We start from the raw sequence: 25,914 nt of genomic DNA, 5'->3' as shown, positions 1-25,914 counted from the left end.
GGATGCGAAAGTGTCCATGAGAAAGTCGTCCTCTACGGTGCCAGAGTGAAGTTGCACCCCATGATTGGCCGCAGCACGTTCAACTAAGGCGTTGAACGCGGCAGTGTCCTCTGTGGGAGATGTTTTTGCTCCATAGAGTTGCGGGTCCTGTGCATCTATAGGTGCACCGGAGTCGACAGGGTCATCCCAAGCTTGATCAGGGTCCTGTTGGCCTTGAGGGTCCATTTCTCCGGGGTAGGGGACGTGGTCACCCATGTAATCCTCCAAAACATCTGTGTCGGAGTGTGTGGGAGAGAAGGACAGTGGATCCTGGTAGGGGGAATGGAGAGGTTCGTAAAGAACCGGTTCCGAAACCACTGGCAGCTTTCTTTTAAGTGGGATCCGGAAGGAGTCCAAAGCTGGCTCTGAAGTTATTCTCCTTTTGTGGAGCAGCATACTGCCGGTGTCGGCGTCGATGATATGTGACGGAGACGTCTCCGCAGGAGAACATTCGGCAGGCGTGATCGTGGTGTGGGTGACCCGTGTCCTGATTTGGAACATTTTCGGGGCCGTGGATGGCGGCAGGCCAAAAGTAATGTTGGCCGGTGCCGAAGAGGCTGTTGGAGCTTTTATTGGCTCGGAGCCCGATGTGTCCTGGAGGACTGTTTTGTGTTTGGTGCCGTGCGCAGCAACGGGCCGCACCTGGAGCGCCATCGATTTCTTTGCGCCGACCGGTTCCGTAGAAGCGGGCGTGGACTTTTTCGGCGCCGGTGAGTCATCGAGTCGAGGGGCGGTAATGGCCGTCGACGTCTTCGATGAGTGTGCCTTTGGTTGTGCTGTCGAAGCGGTGTGAGACGCAGCAGGCAGTTTGACCTTTGGGGTCGGAGTCGATTGCGTCGGTGCCGGGAGCCGAGTAGGTTTGGTGGCACCGAAGGTCTTCTTCCGTATGTCGACGCCGACGTCGGCCGTTGCAAGCTCGGCACCGAAGTCTCGTTTGGTGCACTCGGTGCCGATGGGTTTTGCTGGCGTCGAAGGTGTGGTGGGCCTCGATCCGACCAGCGTTACTTTCGGTTTCGGTTGAACCAATACAGCTTTCGGTTTCGGTTTCGAAGAAGGGAAACCAGCCGGTTTGGGTATTAATGGCTGCCGCTGAATGTCCGAGGCCGGGCCAGAGGGCGGGGCCGAAGAACTGCGGGATAGGTCTTGGGTAAGGCCCGAAGGCGATCCCTCGACCGGAGCCATAGACTGGCGCACTGGGATGTCCTCAGTCTGTACGGGTAGGCCTTGCTCGTCATCGGAGCTACTCTCTTCGGCCCCTAAGGCCTCATTGTAGTCTCCTACCTCGGTGTCGTCTTCGTCTCTGCGAAAGAGGCTTTCTTCAACGTCTTCCGAGCCGGAGTCGTGTTCGGAAACGGGGCTGGAGGGTAGGTTCTCCACGTCTTCGACATCGTCGGTCTCAGCGCTGAAGATGTCGGCCGGGGCCGGTGCCGCTTGCTGCGCTTCGAGTCTCGCTGCTCGTCGATTCCGGAGAGTCTTCTTGGATCGGAATCGGGCACAGGCCATACATGTAGATTCGTCGTGATCCGGTAAAAGGCATTTGTTGCACACCGGATGGACGTCGATGTGGGGATATTTCGCATTACATACCGGACACCGCTTGAATGGTGTCCTCGATTCCATCGTCGATGACTGGTCGATGGTCGGGTAGGAAGCGAAAAAGTTGGTTCTGGAAGTTAGTAAACTAACAAGATACTATCGATACCGATCGGGAACAGTACCGACGCGAACTAAAGGCCTTTTGGCCTAGAAAAAGTTTTTCCTAACTTGAGTCAAGATAAGCACATCCGAACCCAATGGCGGAAAAAAACAATCTGAGGATGGAGAGGATGCCCATGCGCACTGTAGTCCAGGGGAGGAGTCACCTATCCCAGGATACTTCGAAGACTCTTCCAGGACAACAACGTGCAATCATCCGGACCCAACACTAGGCGGCGATCTATGCACAGATATGAATTCAGCAGCCCACATGCCTCGAACATATATATATATTCACTGAATATATATTTCAGAGACGTTATAGTTAGAAATTAGCATTTAAAAAACCTTAGAAATTCACAGAAAAAAACATAGGTTTCAGGGGTGTTATAGTTAGCTGGCCATTTCACTCGTACAAAACCATAGAAATTCCTCCATTATAGTTAGTTCTGCTAACTATAACTCGCGCGCCCCCGCAATGCACTGCTGATGATGTCACATATTGCATCATTCATGACATGGTCAGTGACATCACTGATGACATCACTGATGACATCTCAAATGACATCACTGACGACATCACTGATGACATCATCCAGTGAATGTGGTTTAGTTTGAAATTTAAATATGTATTATATATAAACCAATCTGTATTGAAGATTGAGAGGATATATAACTGTCTGGATGGAGGATTTAGTAGCTGTCTGACTGTCTGTTTAAGTGAGTAATTAAAAGTGTCTCACTTAATACATGGATTAGTAACTAAACCATGTGAATGTGTGCATCACTGTCTCTGTATAACATGCTGCATCAGTTGGTCACTAACTACACGAGTGTGTATATTAGTTATTGATTAGTTGGGTTAGTATTTGTATGGGACACTGAGTTTGTGTGTGGTTGGATAGGGTGTGTGTAACTCTATGCATAGATGTGTGAATGGTTGATTGACTAGGTGTATAGGTTTAAGAGTGCATGTGGAAACAGTTGTTTGGGTGACTGAGTGTATTTATTTGTGTGTTGGTGAGCGAATATATGTTTTAGTTGTACACCTTCAACAAAGTAAAAAAATAAAAGGCATTGTATGTGAGAGTTGGTGTATAAAAATAAGTATGTGTAAGAGTCAGTGATTGTGAGAGTAACTATATGAATGAGTGTATAATTGTAATGGTAATTTTTTAACATATTAACTATGAGTTACTATGTGTTTGAATAAATGAGGTGTTGCTGGATAATTGTGTAAGTGAGTAAATGTAAGTGTGATTAATTTTTTTCATGAGTGAGTAGGATGACTGCATAACCAACTAAGATGACAGCTTATGTGTCAATGTCTATATATGTGAATAAGTGCATTTGATAGTGTTCTATTAATTAGTGACTACATGTATAAATTATTCTGTTGTTGAATGGGGAGTTGTGTGGGTAGACTTAGGAATCAGTGAGTGGGTATGTAGTAACTGGTATTGGGGTGTCAATGGTTTCAAATATGGTACTCTGTATTTTACAGTGAGTGATGAAAGGTTATACTAGTGTAAGATGAGGTGTATAAGATTGTCACGTGGAAAATGTCATCAGTGATGTCATCAGTGATGTCATTTCAGATGTCATCAGTGATGTCACTGACCATGTCATGAATGATGCAATATGTGACATCATCAGCAGTGCATTGCAGGCGCGCGAGTTATAGTTAGCAGAACTAACTTTAACGGAGTTATTTCTATGGCTTTGTATGAGTGAAATGGCCAGCTAATTATAACACCCCTTAAACCTATGTTTTTTTCTGTGAATTTCTTAGGTTTTTTAAAAGTTAATTTCTAACTATAACATCTCTGAAACCTATGGTTTTTTCAGTGCATTTCAAAGCTTTTTTAAATGCTAATCTTTAACTATAACGTCTCTGAAACCTATGGTTTTCATCAGTAAATTTCAAAGGTTTTTTAAATGCTAATTTTTAAGTGTGATAGTAGTTATACCTATTTTTTATACTGATTTTCTATAGTTTTTTTTAACTGTTTATTTATAAATATTTTATTCATTAAATAACATTATATATTTTTCTGCAAATTGCAAAAAAAAATGTATTTAAAACATTCAAACTGAAATATTGATACATTTTTTTGTTTTCATTTTTTATTTTAATATATTTAATATATTAGTCGCGCACTCAAAGTGTACACATCACAGTGGGTGCGCGGATTCTAGCCACCATTTTAGAAAAGTTGTGAAGGATCCGCGTACGGTGTGCGACGGCTGCGTGTTTTTCAGTTACATTATATACATTTAATATTACGTAATATGCGCGATTGGTATGCGACCAATCTGCGACTCCTGCTCCCGTGCATTTGCAACACAAGCGCATTACGGTATGAGATGCTTGCACGGTGGCGGGTCCCGCATGACGTCATATACATGCTGGGGCGCACTGGGTGCGGGACTCACGCAAAAAAAAATTCTGTTCCAAAATTATATGTATGTCTTTAATATACATATTAGGGCAAGAGATTATCTAAGATATTCATAAAAATAATATATTTGTACTTATAATAAACGTGTATTATTTTTAAATATATTTTTGCGAAGTCGGGTGCGTGCATCGTGAGCGCAGAGAAGCAGGTCAGCAGAGCTGCTGTAGAGCCAGAGAACCCAGGTCAGCAGAGCCGTTGTAGAGCCAGAGAACCAGGTCAGCAGAGCTGCTCTAGAGCCTAAGAAGCAGGTCAGCAGAGCTGCTCTAGACCCAGAGACCCAGGTCAGCAGAGCTGCTCTAGAGATCGAGAACCAGGTCAGCAGAGCTGCTGTAGAGCCAGAAAAACAGGTCAGTATAGCTGGTTTAGAGGGAGAAAACCAGGTCAGCAGAACTGCTTTAGAGCCAGAGAACCAGGTCAGCAGAGCTGCTCTAGAGCCAGAGAACCAGGTCAGCAGAGCTGCTCTAGTGGCAGAGAACCAGGCCAGCAGAGCTGCTTTAGAGCCAGAGAACCAGGTCAGCAGAGCTCTTTAGAGGGAGAGAACCAAGTCAGCAGAGCTGCTTTAGAGCCAGAGAACCAGGTCAGCAGAGCTGCTTTAGAGGGAGAAAACCAGGTCAGCAGAACTGCTTTAGAGCCAGAGAACCAGGTCAGCAGAGCTGCTCTAGAGCCAGAGAACCAGGTCAGCAGAGCTGCTCTAGTGGCAGAGAACCAGGCCAGCAGAGCTTCTTTAGAGCCAGAGAACCAGGTCAGCAGAGCTCTTTATAAGGAGAGAAACAGGTCAGCAGAGCTGCTTTAGAGCCAGAGAACCAGATCAGCAGAGCTGCTTTAGAGCCATAAAACGAGGTCAGCAGAGCTGCTTTAGAGCCAGAGAACCAGGTCAGCAGAGCTGCTCTAGAGTCAGAGAACCAGGCCAGCAGAGCTGCTCTAGAGCCAGAGAACCAGGTCAGCAGAGCTGCTGTAGAGCCAGAGAAACTTGGTCAGTAGAGCTACTTTAGAGGGAGAGAACCAGGTCAGCAGAGCTGCTCTAGAGGGAGAGAACCAGGTCAGCAGAGCTGCTCTAGAGCCAGAGAACCATGTCAGCAGAACTGCTTTAGAGCCATAGAACTGGGTCAGCAGAGCTGCTTTAGAGCCAGAGAACCAGGTCAGCAGAGCTGTTGTAGAGCCAGAGAACCAGATCAGCAGAGCTGCTCTGTAGCCTAAGAACTAGGTCAGCAGAGCAGCTCTAGAGCCAGAGAACCAGGTCATCAGCAGACCTGCTGTAGAGCCAGAGAAACCAGGTCAGCAGAGCTGCTTTAGAGGGAGGGAACCAGGTCAGCAGAGCTGCTTTAGAGCCAGAGAACCAGGTCAGCAGAGCTGCTCTAGCTGACACTGACTGACTGACACTGACTGACTGACACTGACTGATTGGCACTGACTGACACTGATTGACTGACACTGACACTGACTGACACTGACTGACACTGATTGACTGGCACTGACTGACTGACACTGACTGACACTGACTGACACTGATTGACTGACACTGACTGACACTGACTACCTGACACTGACTGACACTGATTGACTGACACTGACTGACTGACTGACACTGACTGACTGACACTGACTGACTGGCTGGCACTGACTGACTGACTGACACTGACTGACACTGACTGACTACTCTCTACTACTCACTCTCTACTTCTCACTCTCTACTGCTCTCCACTACTCACTCTCTACTACTCTACTACTCTCTACAACTCACTCGCTCCTACTCTCTACTACTCTCTACTGCTCACTCTCTACTACTCTCTACTATTCACTCTCTACTTCTCTCTCTCTACTACTCACTCTCTACTACTCACTCTCTACTACTCTCTACTACTCTCTACTACTACTCTCTACCACTTACTCTCTACCACTCACTCTCTACTACTCACTCTCTACTACTCACTCTCTACTACTCACTCTCTACAACTCACTCTCTACAACTCACTCTCTACAACTCTCTACTACTCACTCTCTACTACTCTACTACTTTACTACTCTCTCTCTACTACTCACTCTCTACTACTCACTCTCTACTACTCTCTACTACTCACTCTCTACTACTCTGTACTACTCACTCTCTACTACTCACTCTCTACAACTCACTCTCTACAACTCTCTACTACTGACTCTCTACTACTCTACTACTTTCTTTCTACTACTCACTCTCTACTACTCACTCTCTACTACTCTCTACCACTCTCTCTCTACTACTCACTCTCTACTACGCCACTACTCTCTACTACTCTCTCTACTACTCGCTCTCTACTACTCTCCATTACTCTCTACTACTCACTCTCTACTACTCTACTACTCACCTTCTACTACCCTCTAATACTCTCTCTCTACTACTCACTCTCTACTATTCACTCTACTACTCACTCTCTACTACTCACTCTCCACTCTCTACTACTCACTCTCTACTACTCACTCTCTACTACTCGCTCTCTACTACTCACTCTCTACTACTCACTCTCTACTACTCACTCTACTACTCGCTACTACTCTCTACAGCTCTCTACTACTCACTCTCTACTCTCTACCTCTCTCTACCTCTCTCTCTACTACTCTCTACCTCTCTACACCTCTACCTCTCTACACATCTACCTCTCTACCTCTACCTTTCTACCTCTACCTCTCTACCTCTACACCTCTACCTCTACACCTCTACCTCTCTCTACCTCTCTCTACACGCACACATATGCACATACATATATGCATATATATGCATATGCATTTATATATATGTATGTGTATATCTATATATACATACATATATAAACATATATATAATCTGCATATCTATATAAATACAAATATAAATGCATGCATACATATACATATACATATATGCATACATATTCATATTATGTACACAAATGTCTGCTTTCTATCAAAGTCTTTAAGCATAGGATTAGCACAGTGCTATCCACGCCGAGATAGAAATGGACAAAGTCTTTTGCCATTTCTACAGCAAAGTCTTTAAGCATAGGACTAGAGAAGTGCTGACCTTGCCGAGCTGTAAAATGACAAAAGCCATTTACCACTCCAGCGAAACACTGTGTCAGGGGTTGCTTTTACTCATTTCAGGTTGGCTTGGTTGGTATTTTCCCAATTCAAAGCTGTAATACTGTGCCTGGAGTGGTAAATGGCATTTGTCATTTTACAGCTCGGCAAGGTCAGCACTTTGCTAGTCCTATGCTTAAAGACTTTGCTGTAGAAATAGCAGAAGACTTTGTCCATTTCTATCTCGGCGTGGATAGCACTGTGCTAATCCAATGCTTAAAGACTTTGATAGAAAGCAGACAATTGAGGTGAGCAGATCTAGAGTGTCGCTGGTGTTGAGAGTGCTCTATACAGGAGCTGCTTTCCACCTAAACTTGAGAACTACCCAGAGTTCTCTACTTCTTTTTTGCATAATTTATTCAGCACTCTATGCCTGAAAGGGTATTTTATATATATATATATATATATATATATATATATATATATATATATATATATATATATATATATATATACACACATATATATCCCTTATCGACCCATAGCCCCTAAACTCAACCACCCCAAACTCAAAATATACCCTTACCACCCAATACCCCTTCCCACCCCTAAACTAGAAAAACACCCTTACAATTCAATACCCTTACTAACCCCTATACCCTAAAAACACCCTTACCACCCATTTACCCTTACCCACCTCTAAACTCTAAAAACACCCTTACCACCCATTACTTTTATCCACCCCTAAAAACTTCCTTACCACCCAATACCCATACCCACCCCATAGCCCTAAAACACCCTTCCACCCCCTTACCCATTCCTAAATCTTAAAAACACCCTTACCACCCATTACTCTTACCCACACCTAAAAACATCACTACCATCCAATCCCCATATCCACCTCTAACCCCTAAAAACACCCTTACCACCTAATATCTTTACCCACCCCTACACCCTAAAAATAACCTTACCAGATTATACGCTTACCCACTACTAAACCCTAAAACACCTTTATCACCCAATACCATTACCCACCCTAATGCCAAGAAATGCCCTTACTACGCTCTACACTTACCCACCCAATAACCTTAAAAACGCAATTTTCCCCAATAGTTGGGTAGGGGTGAGTGAGAGACAGAGGTGATTGGGCTAGAGAGGCAACTAAAGGCTTTGTGGAAAATGGGAAACATATATAAAAATGCTCTAGAGAACATACAGTTTTCAACGGCGTTTGCAAATGTATCTGAATACTTGTTTGCAGCATAAGGGTTCTTAGCAAAACACTGTGCGTGATTTTGGTGTAGGCCCAATACTTTGCGCATGGGTTGCATTATTTTTAGAAGGTAAACCTGATACAAAGGGCCTGAATCACAGAACTAACTTAAAAGACAAAATATTAAACTTAATACCATTTTGATATTCACAGAAGGCACTTACTTATTTTGGTATTCACAGAAAGCACGTACTCATTTTGGTATTCACAGAAGTCACTTACTCATCAATGAGTAAGTGCCTTCTGTGAATACCAAAATGAGCAAATGGAAGCAAGTCTAGGATTTTGTCTTAAGTTAGTTCTGTGAATCGGGCCCAAAGTGTTGAGTTGGGATTTACTATTGAACGCAGATCTCAAAGTAATGCACCGTTGTGTAATGCGTTGCCTTGGATTACTTGCATCACAGGTTGTTCCATGGGTGGTACATGGGTGTTCCCATGTAATCACCGAGGGGTTTTGATGCATATCCTTATCTACAAAGAACTATAGACAGGGATTTTTGACAAAACCCTAAGCCTCCCCACAGCAGGGGCAACAAGGAAAAATATTTTAATTTCTCTTTGCATGTGTACTCCATTTTCCATTGGGAAAAACATTAAAACTGCTTTTGCACCCTATATATTTCCACGACCTGAACAGTCTGTTAGCCGTAATAATTATTATTGCTTTTGTAAATCGGCCATCGGGACAGAAGGTACAAATTTAATTTTGTCACAAATGGCTGTTTTCTCCCACTGATATTCATTATTTCTTTATTTTATTTTCAATTTCTTTGGAAAAACCTTGAGAGGTGTCCACAAATGACCCCTTGCTGAATTCAGAATTCTGTCTACTATTAAGAAATGTATAGCTTGCCTAGATAACCCATAGGTTTCACCCTCTTTCCACCACAAACTGTAAGCAGGTTGACACCACAAAAATTAGGAAAAATGAACTACCTCTTAGAAAAATGCAAAAACTGTGGTAGAAAAATGTATTTTTGATAGAACTGTGATTTTTCCTGAAATCTGGGCAATTGATGATCCTAGCATCGTAAACCTTTTGTTGATGCCATTTTTAGGGAAAAACATATGCTTTCTTGCACAGCACTTTTCCCCCCAAAACTAAAAAATTAATACATTTTGGATATTTTCTCTGTTCACCCTCCAGTGGAATCTACAAACCCTTTATAATTTTAGAATCCCTAGGATGTTGGAAAGAAGGATGCACATTTGGTGTGGATAGATTTTCTAGAAAAAAAAATCTGATGGGTTAAATGCAAGGTACCCCCTAACATAAAAAATATGGCTGTGCACAGGGTGGGGGGTTAACTTTCCTCTTCTCCAACATGACATCACTCAACCACATCTCTTTCATCTTGTAAAGTCTGCCATATTGATTGTGGCTAGCGATCCATGAAAACTGGCAAATTGTATTTCACTATTAGGTTTGTTTCTTGTGATGATCATAGCTGCACTTGTAATTACCTATTTTAGCATATGTTTGAATTATTTTGAAAAAAGACAATATTTTGTAAGGTTTAAGATCATTTATCATATAGAGTGATTGAGGTGAGTACTGGTTTTCTGTTTCCTTTTGTTTAAGATTAATGTGTTCCCTTTGATGCAGAAGGCTGATTTGCACCCCAATTGCATTTGGTTATATGTTTAACCACTCTTTTCCCTTTGCCAACTGCAACCATAATTTTGATAATTTTTTACCTATCTTACTTAACAGTTACCATTCCTCGTACATTTTATTACTACCTATATCTTTGTTGATGTCTAGTTATTTGAACAATTGTTATTCAACTTGATATCTTTCACCGTTTTCTCATTGAAAGTTCTATTTTTTTCTATTGTTCGCTTTATGCTTCTTAGTCACCTCCATCAAGATGTATTCACAATTTAAGGTTCAATCTACTGGTTACAGTCAATATATTTGCAGACTCCACCTCTGCAAGTCCTCCTATTCTCTTATGTATCTTTGAAGTCCTATCTGTAACTTTTACTGTCTCTTCTGGATACAGACTTGTGACGGCAGGAAGTTCATGTAGAAAATCAGCATTAAAGCGAGTAGGAAGACGCCATTGGGGAAGCAAGTGCCAATTTCAGAGTAAGAAGGATAAAGATACCAGAGATTTTGCACTCCACAGGCCCAAATTATACATGTTTAATGCATTGTAGTTCTCCCCCTCTCTGCTGGGGTGCTTTAGGCTGCCTTGCACCACATACACACTCTTGCACCACAGTGGGTGTTTTCATGATGTCTAGCAAAGCCTTTGAGCTAGAAAGTTACCCTTTCAGTCTGAAACATTTTCCTACACATAGTTTAAAACGTTTCCAAGTTTGTGTGTGTGCTGTACAGTACAGCACAAAAGCAAATGTTTTGAGAAAATGTTTCTCCAACATTATCTTTGTCTTGAGGAGTCATGCATTTCTGGTGCAAAGTCCTACCTACCATTTTTAGTTGACTGGGTTTTGCTTCAAAAACTATGTGTGGTTGCATGGGAATGTCCATGTACTATCCAAGGTACAATCCCTTGATGCAAAGAAGAGCAAAGTAGCCCGTGGTGCTACTTTGTGTTACTTTAAAATTACTTTTCAATACAAAATAGATCTTAGTGAAACTTGCTTGAGGAAAATAGAAGACATGGGCATATTCAGGAAATTGTAGTTGCTGCAACTAATAAAATCCACACATCAACGGAGTTGCGCCGTTCGGAACCCGTGTATTTCTCTCGATACCGCCACATCGCTGCTGCTACATAAACCATAGACACTGCATTGCCAACTGCGTGATTCATAGTCCCCTGTTTCCGACACATCTCCGACTTTGCGCGGCTCGGAACCAATCTATGGCTTTGTGCTGCTTGCATCGCTTACAGCCCAGCGGTTCAATGACGACGCATCGCCCTGATAATCATCGCATCTTGACTCTCATAGCATCTTTGACTTTGTGCTTATATTAGTGGGAACAACAGAAACGCATCCAAAGTACTGTTCAGCGGGCCAAGGCTGGTCCCTGTAACCTGACCCGGGCTCCATCGTGGTTGGCCTAAACTTTTGGATTTGCCCCGGTCAAGAATGACCAGATAGCCCCGGTTGGAGCGATCTATTTCTAAGCACTGGAGAAACTTTTTCTTTAAAAAATCAGCTCTTGACTTCTACTTATTAGATGTTTGTCGTTATTGGTCTTGTTTGGTTGATAAAAATAGAAGCAGTTTTTTAAAACTGGTGTGGAGTCTTTTTGTGATGTTTTAACTGTTTTACTGTTTGAAGAGTTGTACAAATACTTTACATGTTGCCTCTTAAGTTAAGCCCGACTGCTCTGTACCAAGCTACAAGAGGGCGAGCACTGGTTGATTTAAAGTGTTATTTTGACTTACCCTGACTAGGATTGTGGTTCCTGCTTGGACAGGGTGCATACCCGTGCCAACCAGAAAAACTGATTCTTTCAATTTCATATTAGTGTTATGGCACTTTATTGCCTATTTCTGTGACATTTTCACTAAGAAGAGACTAACTAGGAAGAGAGTGTGAGTGAGTCTGTGCCTTATTTCATAGATCAAAAGCTGCAACTTGAGCTTCCTTTTATCTGGAACTTGCAAAATGGATGGGTTATAATCAAGGACTGTCCGTCAGAAATCTTTGCAAAGTCTGTTGAGCCATAGATAAAAAGAACAAATACCTATTTCAGGTTACTCTCTTTCTGACTCTATCTAGCCAGAGATTCCTCACATTTTGAATATTCTGCAGACGTTAGACTGGCTTCAGTTAGGAGAGTGTCTGCGCCTCCAGATGCAGTGCCCCAAGAAGCAAATTAATGTGACCACTTTGCAGATTCCTAGATGTGGGATCTTATTAATGGATAGATCCAACCACAGAACGGGGAGGATGGAAGGGTTGGTGAGGAATCTCAGGATAGAGTCTCTACCAGATAGAGCAATACCAAAGGTAAGTACTTGTTCTTCTGATAGAGATTTCTACCCACACATTCCTCACCTTTTGAACAGGAATCACAGCAGTACCTGTTTGAAGGTCGAACAGAGGATGAACTCAAACCACAAAGTCCTGCAGGACCGAGTGGCCAAACTGTCCCTCTCAGCAAATCTGACTGTCCAGACAATAGTGATTTGTGAATATATGGAGGGACGACCACATAGCCACCCGGGAAATGTCCAGGACAGGACCTCCATCAGCCTATGTAGTTGTAGCAACATTGGCCCTGGTAGAATGAGCTTGAAGGCCTTCAGGAGGCTGCTTTTTATTCAATACATAGCATATCTTAATGTAATGCGCAATAGAACAGAATATGGTTCTCTTCTGCACAGCTTTGCTTTTTTTCACTCCAGAGAACCACACAAAAAACTGATTGTCCACTCAGTTTAAATTGGTATGATCAACATTAAAGATTAGAACTCTCTTGGGGTCCAAAATGATGGAACCTCTCCTTCTCTTCAGAGGGGGAGGCCAAACATAGAATGCCAGCACGGTGATGTTTTGCCTGATATGGAATGGCATCACAACTTTAGGTACGAAGGATGGCAATGTCTGCAAAACCTGTTTGTTTGGGGAGAAGGTGGTGTACGGTAGGTTGACACAGAGCCTGAAGCTCACTCTCATGCTATGATTATGTTATGAAGCTGAGGAACACTGTATTGAGGGTGAGAAGCCATAATGGCCAACTGTGAAGTGTCTCAAAAGGAGTACACGTCATAAATGTGAGGACCAAGTTAAGGTCCCACTGAGGCATTGCAAAGGGACATGGAGAACCCAAATGTTGTACACTTTTCAAAAGTACAACTGTAGACTTAAATATTAAGGCTTTTTCCTGCAGCAGCAAGGACGAAAGAACCAGAAGGTACCCTTTAACTGTGCCCAGAGCAAAGCCTTGCAGGGCTAGGGCCAAAATAACAAATCAGATAACTTTGCCTGATAGGGGTCAACCTACTGAGCACTGCACCATGCCACAAATGTGTCCACACAGCGGGCATATACAGTTTTTGTCGAGGGACACTTGGCTGTAAGGACAACATCAACCACCTCTGTGAGGAAGGTCGAAGGTATTCAGCTGTCACCTCAATCTCCAAGCATGAAGGTGTAGACTGCGAAGGCCAGGGTGCAGAACCCTGCTTCGCTGCTGCAACCGCAGATCGTCCCAGAGGGGCAGCCCGATCAGAGGACAGATGGTCAATACCAAGAGTTCTGGATACTATAATGATGGCACCAACTACCTGCACTCAGAGGCACTAATGACACGTTTCTGGATCAAGTCTGACACCAAAGGAACATTCAACAGGTAAGGAATCTGAAGCTAGAAGTTCCTATCAGAAATGTGCTTTCTGATCAGCAATTTTACCTAGTTGTTTAAAGGTCTTGAAATTCTTCAAATGGTTGACTTGAAGATTGGGTATATCCACTGCACTTGTCAAAGTATGGCACAATAATGATTATGTTAATACAACATGTTGTAGCTGTAGTACTGTAAACATCTATAGGGTATCATACATGGGTGTACTGCAGGAGATAATCTTGTTGATTTAGCTCAGTGCAACTAATACAAAATTGCTTAATATCGAGGATCATTACAAAAGACTTTCTGAAGTATGCATCACATAAGAAAAATGTGACCATAACCATATCTCCAGATAGAGAATGGTCAATGGGCAGCAGCATATATTATGCCACCATTGGGAAGCACTCCAAAATGACACCACAGGTCTGCTACTGCAGCCTGGGTAAGGGTGTGCTTGCACCCCTTACCGTGGTATAGGCTACCTATATCACTACCTTATACAGACACATATAAACCTATAAGCCACTCCCATGGCAGGCCTTGACAATCCTGAAGGCAGAGTGCTTGGTTTTATGTGAGAGGGAGCCCAAGCATGAGCTGAGCCCCTCTGCAGCTTTCGGAAATACTTCCTTATGGCTGTTCTGTGATACAGCCATACCATATACTCTTAAGTGCATTATATCCTCGTGGTAAATGCTAACTTTGGAATGGCTGCATCAAAACATTTCGTGTTTGGTGTCAAACGCTTTGGAACACTAACCCCCCCACCAGTCCTGGCGGCGGGGGTAGCATTCCACCCTTCTAGAGGGAGAGACATGTTCCCACTGGCTAAACCCGGTAGGACTTTCTTGAGCCCTGGCATCACAAAATGGATGCCTCTGCCACAGACACGGGTCTGGCCTTCTGCTGCTGACCAAAACTCCGGCAGGGGAGGCCTGGACAATAGGTTTCCTTTCGAGGGGAGGTGTCCCCACCTCCCCAGACAGGCTGATGTGTATTGGGGCTGGGCGGGAGCACTCTCTTGTGCTTTGAAGTCCTGCACTGGGGGCACACTTGGTGTCTCTGTGCATACTCCAGTTCAAACCGGTTGCAGGGGCTACCTGCCCCTGCTCTGGTGCGAAACTGGACAAAGGAAATGGGTGTTACCACCCCTCTTTCCTGGCCCACCCATAGGTGGGGCCTTAGAGTTAGTCCATCCCCTAAACTTAGTATAAGTATAGGAATCCAGTCCCTAGGACTTTAGATTACCCTGGACGAAACTGCAATGTACATCCTGGACCTTCGACGTTCTATCCTGACTAGAAGACTGAAGAGATCTCCCTTGGGGTCAAGAAGTGACTCCCCTGCTTGGCAGGCTTCAAAGAAGCAACTGACCGGTCTGCAATTCTGAAGCTCCCGCCAGACTCTGAAGTCTCTGCATCCCCAGAGGTGGATTTCCAGACTTCCCCGAGGCTACCCTGAGTCCACAGCAAAGCTGAGGCCCATGGCTATCGTGGGTGACGTGGAACGGTGACCCCTGGACACCGTGAACTTTTGCAGCAACACTATCTTCCTGGTCCTCCTCGAAGTTGTGCTTTGGGCTCTGAGTAGCCCCAGCCTTGAGCACCTCCTGCACCGAAGGTTGTTGGCCTCCACTCTACGAGTGACCCGTGGGCCAGCTCCAAGTGTGATCGCTCGAGGCTCCTTCGCGATCACTAGCCCGTTGGCTAGCAGGTCCCCACAAAGGTGACTCCTTTTCTGATTGGGCTTACCTGGTGCTCCAGATATGCCCCGACTTAACCTCGCTGGGTGAGTCCCTCAGACCTTGCTGGTCTGCACCGCAGTCCTTTCTCTGAATTCCTGTGACTTGCCGTTGCCAAGGCTTGTTGGGTCCATCCTGGTCGCCGACACTGCAGCACTGGTCAGACTTCGTGGGACAGCTCGAATGCGGCTCATGGACTTCGTCGACGCCTCCTGGACCTCGTGGCTGAAGAGTTGTTAGAAGGCGACCTCAGAGGGGCCCGGAGGGGGCCCTGACTGCCCTGAGACCCACCCTCGAGGTATCGTAGCCGGGCACTGGCGGGAGACTCCTCAGGGGAGGAACCTCGTATCTAGGATCGCACACTCGGCACCACACGACAGAGAGACACCACACGAGGAGTTCTTAAAAGCAAATCTTTATCAGATCGGAGTGGTAGGATCTTTATGATCAGCAAGGCAAAATATATACAAGTAGAGCGCGGGCTCGCAAAGTCTTGGAGAGGGGTTAGGAGGTAGCGGGACAGTCTTTGGGGATATGGATCAAATGCAGGAGCGTACCCGGCGCACAGCTCACAATCCTCGAGCTGGGGGATACGCTTGTCGTCGTGGGGTCCGGCAGGACCAAGAGAGTCTGTGGGCGCTGCGAGATACTCAGCAGGGCTCGAGCACAAGTTCGGAGGTCTGACGATCTTCCGGGAGCCGCGAGTCACTCAGCAGGGCTCAAGCACGAGTTCGGAGGTCTTACGATCTTCAGGGAGCCGCGAGTCACTCAGCAGGGCTCAAGCACAAAGTCGGGGGTCTTACGATCTTCAGGGAGCCGCGAGTCACTCAGCAGGGCTCAGGTACACGTTCGGAGGTCTGACGATCTTCAGGGAGCCGCGAGTCACTCAGCAGGGCTCAGGTGTTTCCAAGGCGAATCTGCCGGATAGTCCCAGAGCACCCCTTGTTATAGTGCGACTCCTCTTTGATGTCCGGAGTCTGTGCAGGCAGGGGTCTTGTCACCTGGGGGTCGCTTGTTGGGGGTTTCCTGCCATTGTCCTTTGATCCTTTCAGGGCCGGGTCGGGAGGAGCCCCAGACACCCAGCAGGCGTGGAGCCAGCCCTCGGGGAGGCCGGCGGGTCGATCGAAACCCACCTTCCCAGGGAAGCGCAGAGGTGTGAGGGAAACTGCTCCTCCCTTTCTCATCCCAAGGGGAGAGCGATGTCCTCCAGCCGGAGTGGCGCCATAGGTTAGGGTCGCGCTGGGGCCGGGCGGCCATCTTGGTGCATGAAGTGGGCACGCGAGCCCGGGGTGGCCGAAGGAGGAAGGCCACGGACGGGGGAAGTCCGGGTCGGGTGTGTGTGTTCTGGTGGGAAGGATCGGCTAGGCCTTGGGCTCGGGGCTGGTGTGAGGTGCAGGGGTCAGGTCTGTCTATGTTACGAGGGCCGGGTCTAACACGCGTCCCCCCCAGCTGAAAGCCGGAGAGAACTACCCATCTTCTTGGGGGTTCTCTTCGCTGAGGTGGAAGAACCGGGAGAGGCCATCGGCGTTGGCGTGGTCCGTACCAGGGCGATGTTCCACGGTGAAATCCATCCCCTGGAGGGAGATTGACCACCGCAGAAGCTTGGGGTTTTCTCCTCGCATCTGCATGAGCCATCGCAAGGGGCGATGGTCGGTTTGGACCCTGAAGTGGGTGCCGAACAGGTAAGGGCGTAGTTTCTTGAGGGCCCAGACTACGGCGAACGCCTCGCGCCCGATGGTACTCCATCTCTGTTCCCGGGGCAACAGCCTTCGGCTGAGGAAGGCCACGGGTTGGTCTAGACCCTGGTCATTTACCTGGGAGAGGACTGCCCCGATGCCATGCTTGGAGGCATCAGTTTGTACCACAAACTCTTTGGAGTAATCGGGGGCCTGGAGGATGGGGGCCGTACACATGGCCGTTTTCAGGGCTTGGAACGCCTCTTGGCAGGCAGGGGACCACTGCACCTTCTTAGGCTGCTTCTTGGACGTGAGCCCCGTGAGGGGACCGACCAGGCTGCCGTAATTCCGGATGAATCTTCGGTAGTAGCCCGTGAGGCCCAGAAAGGCTCGGACCTCTGTTTGGGTAGTGGGGAGTTCCCAGGCTAGGATGGCGTCGATTTTGGGCTGTAGGGGGGTGACCTGCCCGCTTCCGACCTGGTGCCCCAGGTAGGTTACCGAACCTTGCCCAATCTGGCATTTGCTGGCTTTCACGGTGAGGCCCGCCTGGCGTAGGGCGGTTAGCACCCTCCGGAGGTGCTGGAGGTGCTCACTCCATTCGGAACTAAAAACTGCAATATCGTCGAGATATGCAGCGCTGAATTTTTCCAGCCCGGCCAGGACTCTATTTACCAGTCGCTGGAAGGTGGCCGGGGCATTTTTCATCCCGAAGGGCATCACTCGAAAGCGATAGTGCCCATCCGGGGTGGAGAAGGCGGACCGCTCCTTGGCTCCCTCTGTGAGCGCAATTTGCCAGTAGCCACAGGTGAGATCGAAGGTGCTGAGGAACCGAGCAGCCCCGAGCCGGTCAATGAGCTCGTCGGCTCGGGGAATGGGGTGGGCATCGGCTCGGGTGACTTCATTGAGTCCCCGGTAGTCCACGCAGAAGAGGAGTTCTGGAGCGACACCGGGGGCAGCTGCTTTTGGGACCAGGACCACGGGGCTGGCCCAGGGGCTGTCTGGGGGTTCGATCACGCCTAGGGTCAACATTTTCGAGACTTCGGCTTGGATACAGGACCGGACCCGATCAGGGACTCGGTAGGCTCGGTGTCTCACTGGCGGGCTGTCCCCGGTATCCACATCATGGAGACACCAGTCGGTGACCTTGGAGACCAGGGAGAAAAGGTCCGGAAACTGCCCTAGGAGCTGGCGGCAATCCTCACGTTGCTGGGGAGTGAGAGACGGGGAGAGGTTCACTCCCTCTACGGAGCCGTCCTTCTCCTTGGTGCACAGAAGATCAGGGAGAGGATCTGACTCTTCTTCGGACCCGTCATCAGTGGCCAGTAGGAGGCTCAGCTCCGTCCGCACAAAGTGGGGCTTGAGGCGGTTCACGTGGAGGACCCGGAGGGGGTCCCGGGGTGACTGGACGTCTACCAAGTACGTGACCGGGCTCTTCCGCTCAACTACTTTGAAGGGCCCGGTCCATTTATCCTGGAGAGCGCAGGGTTTCACGGGGGCCATGACCCATACCAGCTGGCCCGGCTGAAACTCGACCAGCGCGGCGTTCTGGTCGTACCAGCGCTTCATCTCCCCCTGACTCGCCTCCAGGTTGGCCTCTGCCATCTCCCGGAATCTCCTAGTCTGGTTTCGGAGGGTCAGGACGTAACGGAACACATCTCGGGGGGGGCCTCGGGGCGCCGCCTCCCATTCTTCCTTGACCAGGCTGAGGGGCCCCCTGACGGGGTGCCCGTAGAGTAACTCAAAAGGGCTGAAACCCAAGGATTTCTGGGGAACTTCTCGGTATGCGAATAGGAGGCAGGGGAGCAGGATGTCCCACTTACGCCGGAGGGGCTCTTCCAGGCCCGCGATCATCCCCTTCAGAGTCCGGTTAAACCGCTCTACCAGGCCGTTTCCTTGGGGGTGGTACGGGGTGGTGAACTTATAGGACACCCCGCACTGTTGCCATAGGGACCTCATGTATCGGGAGATAAAGTTGGTACCGCGATCGCTCACGACCTCGCGAGGAAAACCCATGCGGGAGAAGATCCCTATCAACGCTCGGCCTACCACGGGGGCCGTGACGGTGCGCAGGGGGATGGCCTCGGGGTAACGGGTGGCATGGTCCACCAAGACGAGGATGAACCGGTGCCCTTGGGAAGTTGGGGGATCCAGAGGACCTACAATGTCGATCCCGACCCGCTCAAAAGGGGTACTGATGACAGGGAAGGGTTGGAGGGGAGCCTTGCGCTTCCCTCCACTCTTCCCACTGGCCTGGCAAGTGGGACAGGACTTGCAGTGGGCTTCCACATCCGCTTTCATTCTGGGCCAGTAGAAGTGAGTCACGAGGCGACTGTATGTTTTGTCCTGACCCAAGTGGCCTGTGAGGGGAACGTCGTGGGCCAAGCCCAGGAGGAGGTTTCGGAAGCGTAGGGGTACCACCAGCACCCGGCCGGACCCTAGCTCCACCGACTTCTGTTCGCTGTACAAAAGGTCATTCTCCCAATACACCCGGTCCGTCCCTGTCTGGTCGCCTGCGGCCTGGGCCTCTGCCTGTTGCTGGGGCCCGACCAGGGAGGGACAGGTAGCCTGCTCCCGGCAGAACTCCTCTCGGGAGGGGCCCCCCTCGTGGCGCCACTGGGCTAATTCGGGCAGATCGCCTAACTCGGTGACTGGGGTGGAGTCGGAAGGCGGGGGTTCGTTACTGGCGATCGACTCTTCTGGTGGGGGAATGTGGGGACCCTCGGCCGGGACCATCCTATCTTCAGGGGTCGGGGCGTCGTCGACTTCCCTCAGGGGGGTCAGTCGAGCCGCCATGGATCGAGTGGTGGCGCACACCCACTCAGGGAGGCCCATCATCCCTAGGTGGGTCTCGCGCTCAACTTGTCCCCAGGGGGAACTTTCCAGGTCGTTCCCCAGGAGACAGTCGACGGGCTGGGAGGTTCTCACTGCGACCTTCAGTTTACCGACCACCCCTCCCCACTCAAAGGGCACCAGGGCTACCTTACATAGGCTTTCTGTGTTGTCGGCTGAAATGACAGGGCAAAATACGTTGGGAAGGACCTGGTCTTCGTGGACTAAATGGCTGAGGACACCGGTGATGCTGGCCCCGGTGTCACGGAGGGCTTCTACTTGGTGGCCATTGATCGTTACGAGCTGCCCAGATTTCTTTGTGTTAGAGGGTAGGAGGCTCCCAGGGACCATCTCTCTATCTCCTAAGGATACCAGGGCCATAGCGGCGGGTTCCCACTCCTCGGCCTCCTCAACCTCCTCCCCCAGGGCTACATTGGCTATCTGTCTAGCAGGGGGTGCTGTCTGGGTGGTGCGTGGGGCCATGGGGCATTCAGGGTCGTTGGCGTAATGCCCGGGCTTCTGGCAACGGAAACAAGTGATGGTTACCCGGTGCCCCCGTCTCAGGGGGGGGCCGGATACAGCTGGTGGGGGTGCCGGGAAAGGTGGAGGTTGGGACTTCGGGGGACTAGCCTGGGACTCTCTCTGCCCTCCCTGGTTTCCCCCCCTCTCTGGCGGGGTGGTCCCTGACTGGCTCGGGGGTACTCTCCTACAGGGCCCCGGGAGACCCGGGTGTTGGCCCAGCGATCCGCCTCGACAGCCAGCTTTCTTGGGTCCGTGAGCTTGCTGTCGAGCAGATGCTGGCGTAGTTCCACAAAGCAGTTGGCAGCCAGGTGTTCCCACAACATAAGGTCGGTTAGTTCTTCCAGGGTGGTTACCTTGCTCCCCTTGATCCACCCATCGAAGGCGCGGCTGAAGAAATTCACATATTCCATCCAGGTGGTACCCGGGATCTTCCTGCAGTCCCGGAACCGCTGGCGGTACATCTCCGGGGTGAGGCCGTACCTTGTGAGGAGGGCCGCTTTCATGTGTTCATAGGAGGTCTGCATGGAGGTGGGTAGGTCGAGCAGGGTGTCTCTCCCTTCGCTCAGGAATCGTCCCCATAACCCAGCCCCCCAATCCTTCTGCGGGACCCGATGGGAGGTCATGGCGACCTCGTAGGCCCGGAACCACTGCTGAATGTCATCATTTTTGTAATATTCTTTGACCACATCCTTGGGGATGTGGACCTTCTGCTCCGTCGGGGCGGCCGCCTCCCGGTTCCCCGAGGGCCGCGTTCCTTCGCTTCTTGCTTTCAGTTCTATTTCCTTCAGGCTACGTTCATGTTCCAGTTGAAGTCTCCTTCCCTCGTGTTCTCGTTGGAGTTTCTTCTCTTCTAGTTCTCCTTGTACTCGCAACTGTTCTACTGCTAGTTTTTTCTCGGCTAATTTCAACTCGCCCTCAATTTTGAGTTTGGCTAATTCGAGCTCGTGATGGCGACTTTTTTCTCTGTCTGCGAGTTCCTCCGGGGATAGGCCCCCGTCTGGTCCGAAGCCTCGCACCTGGTTGTTGCTGCGTTCTCCTTGGGAGGGTCCAGCTTCGTCGTGGGGCTCCCCCTCTCCTTCTGGGCGGGAGGCTCCAGAGTCCACCCAAGTTTTTAGTGCCTTATGCATATCTTCTTTGGTGTTGAGACCAGTGGTAGCGATTCTGAGTTCCTTACAGAATTGCTTTAGTTCTTTATGAGTGTACTCTTCCAGCTGTTCCACCTGGAACACGGTACTGGCGTCGTTTTCTATGAGAACCACAGCGTTTCCTTCTGCCATCTTTGTCAGTAGTGCGTCAGCCGTTCACGGTATGATCTCTAGATTATGGGCCCGAATCCCGTCGCTTGCCACCAATGTTAGAAGGCGACCTCAGAGGGGCCCGGAGGGGGCCCTGACTGCCCTGAGACCCACCCTCGAGGTATCGTAGCCGGGCACTGGCGGGAGACTCCTCAAGGGAGGAACCTCGTATCTAGGATCGCACACTCGGCACCACACGACAGAGAGACACCACACAAGGAGTTCTTAAGAGCAAATCTTTATCAGATCGGAGTGGTAGGATCTTTATGATCAGCAAGGCAAAATATATACAAGTAGAGCGCGGGCTCGCAAAGTCTTGGAGAGGGGTTAGGAGGTAGCGGGACAGTCTTTGGGGATATGGATCAAATGCAGGAGCGTACCCGGCGCACAGCTCACAATCCTCGAGCTGGGGGATACGCTTGTCGTCGTGGGGTCCGGCGGGACCAAGAGAGTCTGTGGGCGCTGCGAGATACTCAGCAGGGCTCGAGCACAAGTTCGGAGGTCTTACGATCTTCCGGGAGCCGCGAGTCACTCAGCAGGGCTCAAGCACGAGTTCGGAGGTCTTACGATCTTCAGGGAGCCGCGAGTCACTCAGCAGCGCTCAGGTACACGTTCGGAGGTCTGACAATCTTCAGGGAGCCGCGAGTCACTCAGCAGGGCTCAGGTGTTTCCAAGGCAAAAATGCCGGATAGTCCCAGAGCACCCCTTGTTATAGGGCGACTCCTCTTTGATGTCCGGAGTCTGTGCAGGCAGGGGTCTTGTCACCTGGGGGTCGCTTGTTGGGGTTTCCTGCCATTGTCCTTTGATCCTTTCAGGGCCGGGTCGGGAGGAGCCCCAGACACCCAGCAGGCGTGGAGCCAGCCCTCGGGGAGGCCAGCGGGTCGATCGAAACCCACCTTCCCAGGGAAGCGCAGAGGTGTGAGGGAAACTGCTCCTCCCTTTCTCATCCCAAGGGGAGCGCGATGTCCTCCAGCCGGAGTGGCGCCTATAGGTTAGGGTCGCGCTGGGGCCGGGCGGCCATCTTGGTGCATGAAGTGGGCACGCGAGCCCGGGGTGACCGAAGGAGGAAGGCCACGGACGGGGGAAGTCCGGGTCGGGTGTGTGTGTTCTGGTGGGAAGGATCGGCTAGGCCGTGGGCTCGGGGCTGGTGTGAGGTGCAGGGGTCAGGTCTGTCTATGTTACGAGGGCCGGGTCTAACAAGAGTCGAGACACCCATCAACTCACCTGAAGCACTCGACATCTGTGGGCATTGGTCCATCCTCCCCTAGGTCACTGGCAAGAGACCCAGACTTTGTCTCCTCTGCTTTCAGTTTTCTTACATCCTAGATCCAGGCTTGGATCTCTTTGGACACTTCTCCTCTTCACGGCAGCAGCAGTTCTTTGCAGGTTTCCATTGGAATCGACGACGCGACCCGACACTAAAAGACACCATTGCACCCGGCTTCCCTGGGTGAGGTAATTCGAGTACTCCGGTGCTCTCGTGGGTGCTACAACTTCTTAAGTCCAAAAGGGTTTGGTCCAGACTCGAGTAGAAGTGTCCCTAATCTTTACATTTCCAACCGCGACATTCCACAAAGAAGATAATAGGAACCCGCGGTTGTCTTTTCACACTACATACGGCTCCCATTGGTCCCCTGTGTCACTATATTGGGTGGTTCCTTGGGGTCCCAGCGATTCTAGAGGCAATAGGTCTAGTGCCTATTCCAGTCGTGGTTCTTATACCACTTTTTAGGTATATGGTTTAGTACGCCCCTAGGGCCCAAACGTGTATTGGTGCTTTTACTGATGCTTGATCACTTGTAACTAAAGTACTTCGAACTCCAGTCTCATAAAGAGACTAGAGGGGTGTGTGTTAACCTAAATACATATATTTTAAATATATACCTGGTGTGGTTGTCCTTTCATTTGATCATTCAAGAGATTATAGACTGGTAAAACAAGCTGCTTTACAATCCTTCAAGACTTAGCCTGAAGGCTGCTCCCCATAGCTACCACTAGGATAGCTTTCATATAAAGTTGTCTTTAACCATTCACCATAAGGGGTTGTTTGGACTGATACAGGGTGCCCACTAGAACTAGTGGACAGCATATATCAGGCCACCTTCTCACACATATATAAATAGGCAAGACTGATCAACACATACAAATATCAGAAGTCAAATTATGATGCGCGTTTTATTTAGTTTGGCATCTTTTAAAGGCAGATGGATGCCATTGTTAGATGCTACCTTGAGACTCGACCCTACTCCTCATCAGTGTATTTGTACTATGAGCATCCCTAACAGCCAGGACATTTTCCTGTTCTGTTGAGCCTTGTTATGAGAAACAGACATATCGTGCTCTGACTATGATCTTTCCCAGGAGGACATAATAGCAACCCAGATGGACACTAAAGCCATGAGAAATTCACAGCCTGCTCTGGTCTCTCAGACCTTGAGTGTCTGGTCACCTCAAAACAGAGCCCCCACCTTGCAAGCATCAATAAAGCTCTACAGTCTCCCTAGTGTCCTTGAAACTGTGAGAATGGCTACTGGTTCCTTTTTGGGTCTTTTTTGTTGTTAAATTTAGAAATCTCATTGCTCAGCTTCCGGGGGACTGAGCAGTTTGAGCTTGCCTAGATGATATTATTTCTTCTACTCCAGACCCTAACTGGGGTCTCCTCTTACTGTTTAGCGTCTGCTGTCCCACTACTGTGAGTCTACCTAGTACTCATCTGTCTTGTGGGAAGTGCATATGCTGCCCCATGGCGGTCCATGCATTGGGTGCGTTGTTGCTTCACCCCGCAAGAAGACTGACTGTACACTACATTGCTAGCTTTGAGAATAATAATCTTCAAGAACTGGGATTTGTGAGTGTTACAAACTGCACATCCCCGCAAAAATATTACTTTGCATGGGTATTTAAAATTTCTAATACATTCATTACATGAGTTTTAATTGCATGCTTATCCTTCAATTAAAGTTTTTAAAAGGTAGCTGCTAGGAACAGCTGACTGCAGCAGACTAAATTTATGTTCTGAAGCACCCAGAATCATACATACAGGGTCATTTCACACAGAGACACCACCTGTTACCTCACAATATATGATGTTTTCCTTTTATTTTAAGTTCACTAAATATGTAGATGATGCATGCTCATTTCATAGTCTTTCCAACACGGGTTGAGGATTTCTAGGAGCATTTTCTATTTTATGACCTTTGTTAAGAACCATTTATGGAACAGTTTGTATCCTATTTCCAACACAGTGAGGAACATGTTTGTTTAACACGAATGGCATTCCAAGTCAATGGGTCTAAGTTTGTCCCTTACCAATCTTTATTTGTGGAGCCACCTAAAGCATTCCAGTGGTTGCCTCCATAGTTAAGTTCATTTTATTTCCCCTTATCAGCCTCTATAAATTCAAGGCCCATTTGTTTCTTTAGACAAATATTATAAAAGGTCTCTGATTTTGCTGAGTACTAGTCAACCTTCCTTCTGCGCTTCCACCTCATACTTCTGTGGCTGTGTTGTTTGTAGGAAGTCCATGACTTTTCTTTGGAGCAGTGTCACACTTTCATAGCCTCTCCTAAATTGGATACTCTCCTCTCCTTCAAATTAGCATCAATTCAGAGCCTGTCTGTTCTATTCAAGCAAATAGTGATTGTCTCATCTATTTCCCAGCTTTAAGTGTGTCAGGCTCTGTTACTACTACTACATTTGTTTTAGCTGAAGAGATTCCTTCCTGTCAGTACACCAATGTGTTTTCTTATGGTGAACGTATCTACTTTGGAGTGATAACCTGCCTGGTTGTCCTCATCTATTGCCTTTGTACTATTTGTGGGCTCTCAACTTTATGTAACATCTTCCCCCCTGATCTGGGTGGAGGCCCCTACCTCTAGATTTATATATGGAGCATGCCCATTATCATGGGCACTTCGATGATCCAGAGACATGTCCCCTAGCCATTGCTCCAAATCCATGGCCCCATCATCAGATTACCTTTGCTTCCACTACAGATACTGTTTGCATTGCCTTATCTTGGTTTTGTGCTCAACTGCACTTCGAAGGACCCACAGAAACAGCACACACACACACA

General features: G+C 48.5%; 1 protein-coding gene across 2 annotated transcripts in view; it reads right to left on the bottom strand.

Moving 5' to 3' along the window:
• The window catches only part of LOC146866260 (programmed cell death 1 ligand 2-like), a 423,355-nt gene that overhangs the window by 165,298 nt on the left and 232,143 nt on the right, over window positions 1-25,914 (bottom strand). The window lies entirely within an intron of this gene.

Source organism: Triturus cristatus, chromosome 2_1 (genome assembly GCF_964204655.1).
Source record: "Triturus cristatus chromosome 2_1, aTriCri1.1, whole genome shotgun sequence".
In the NCBI taxonomy this organism is placed as follows: domain Eukaryota; kingdom Metazoa; phylum Chordata; class Amphibia; order Caudata; family Salamandridae; genus Triturus; species Triturus cristatus.
Note: the sequence above shows the minus strand (reverse complement) of the source record. Positions and strands in the feature narration are given on the sequence as shown.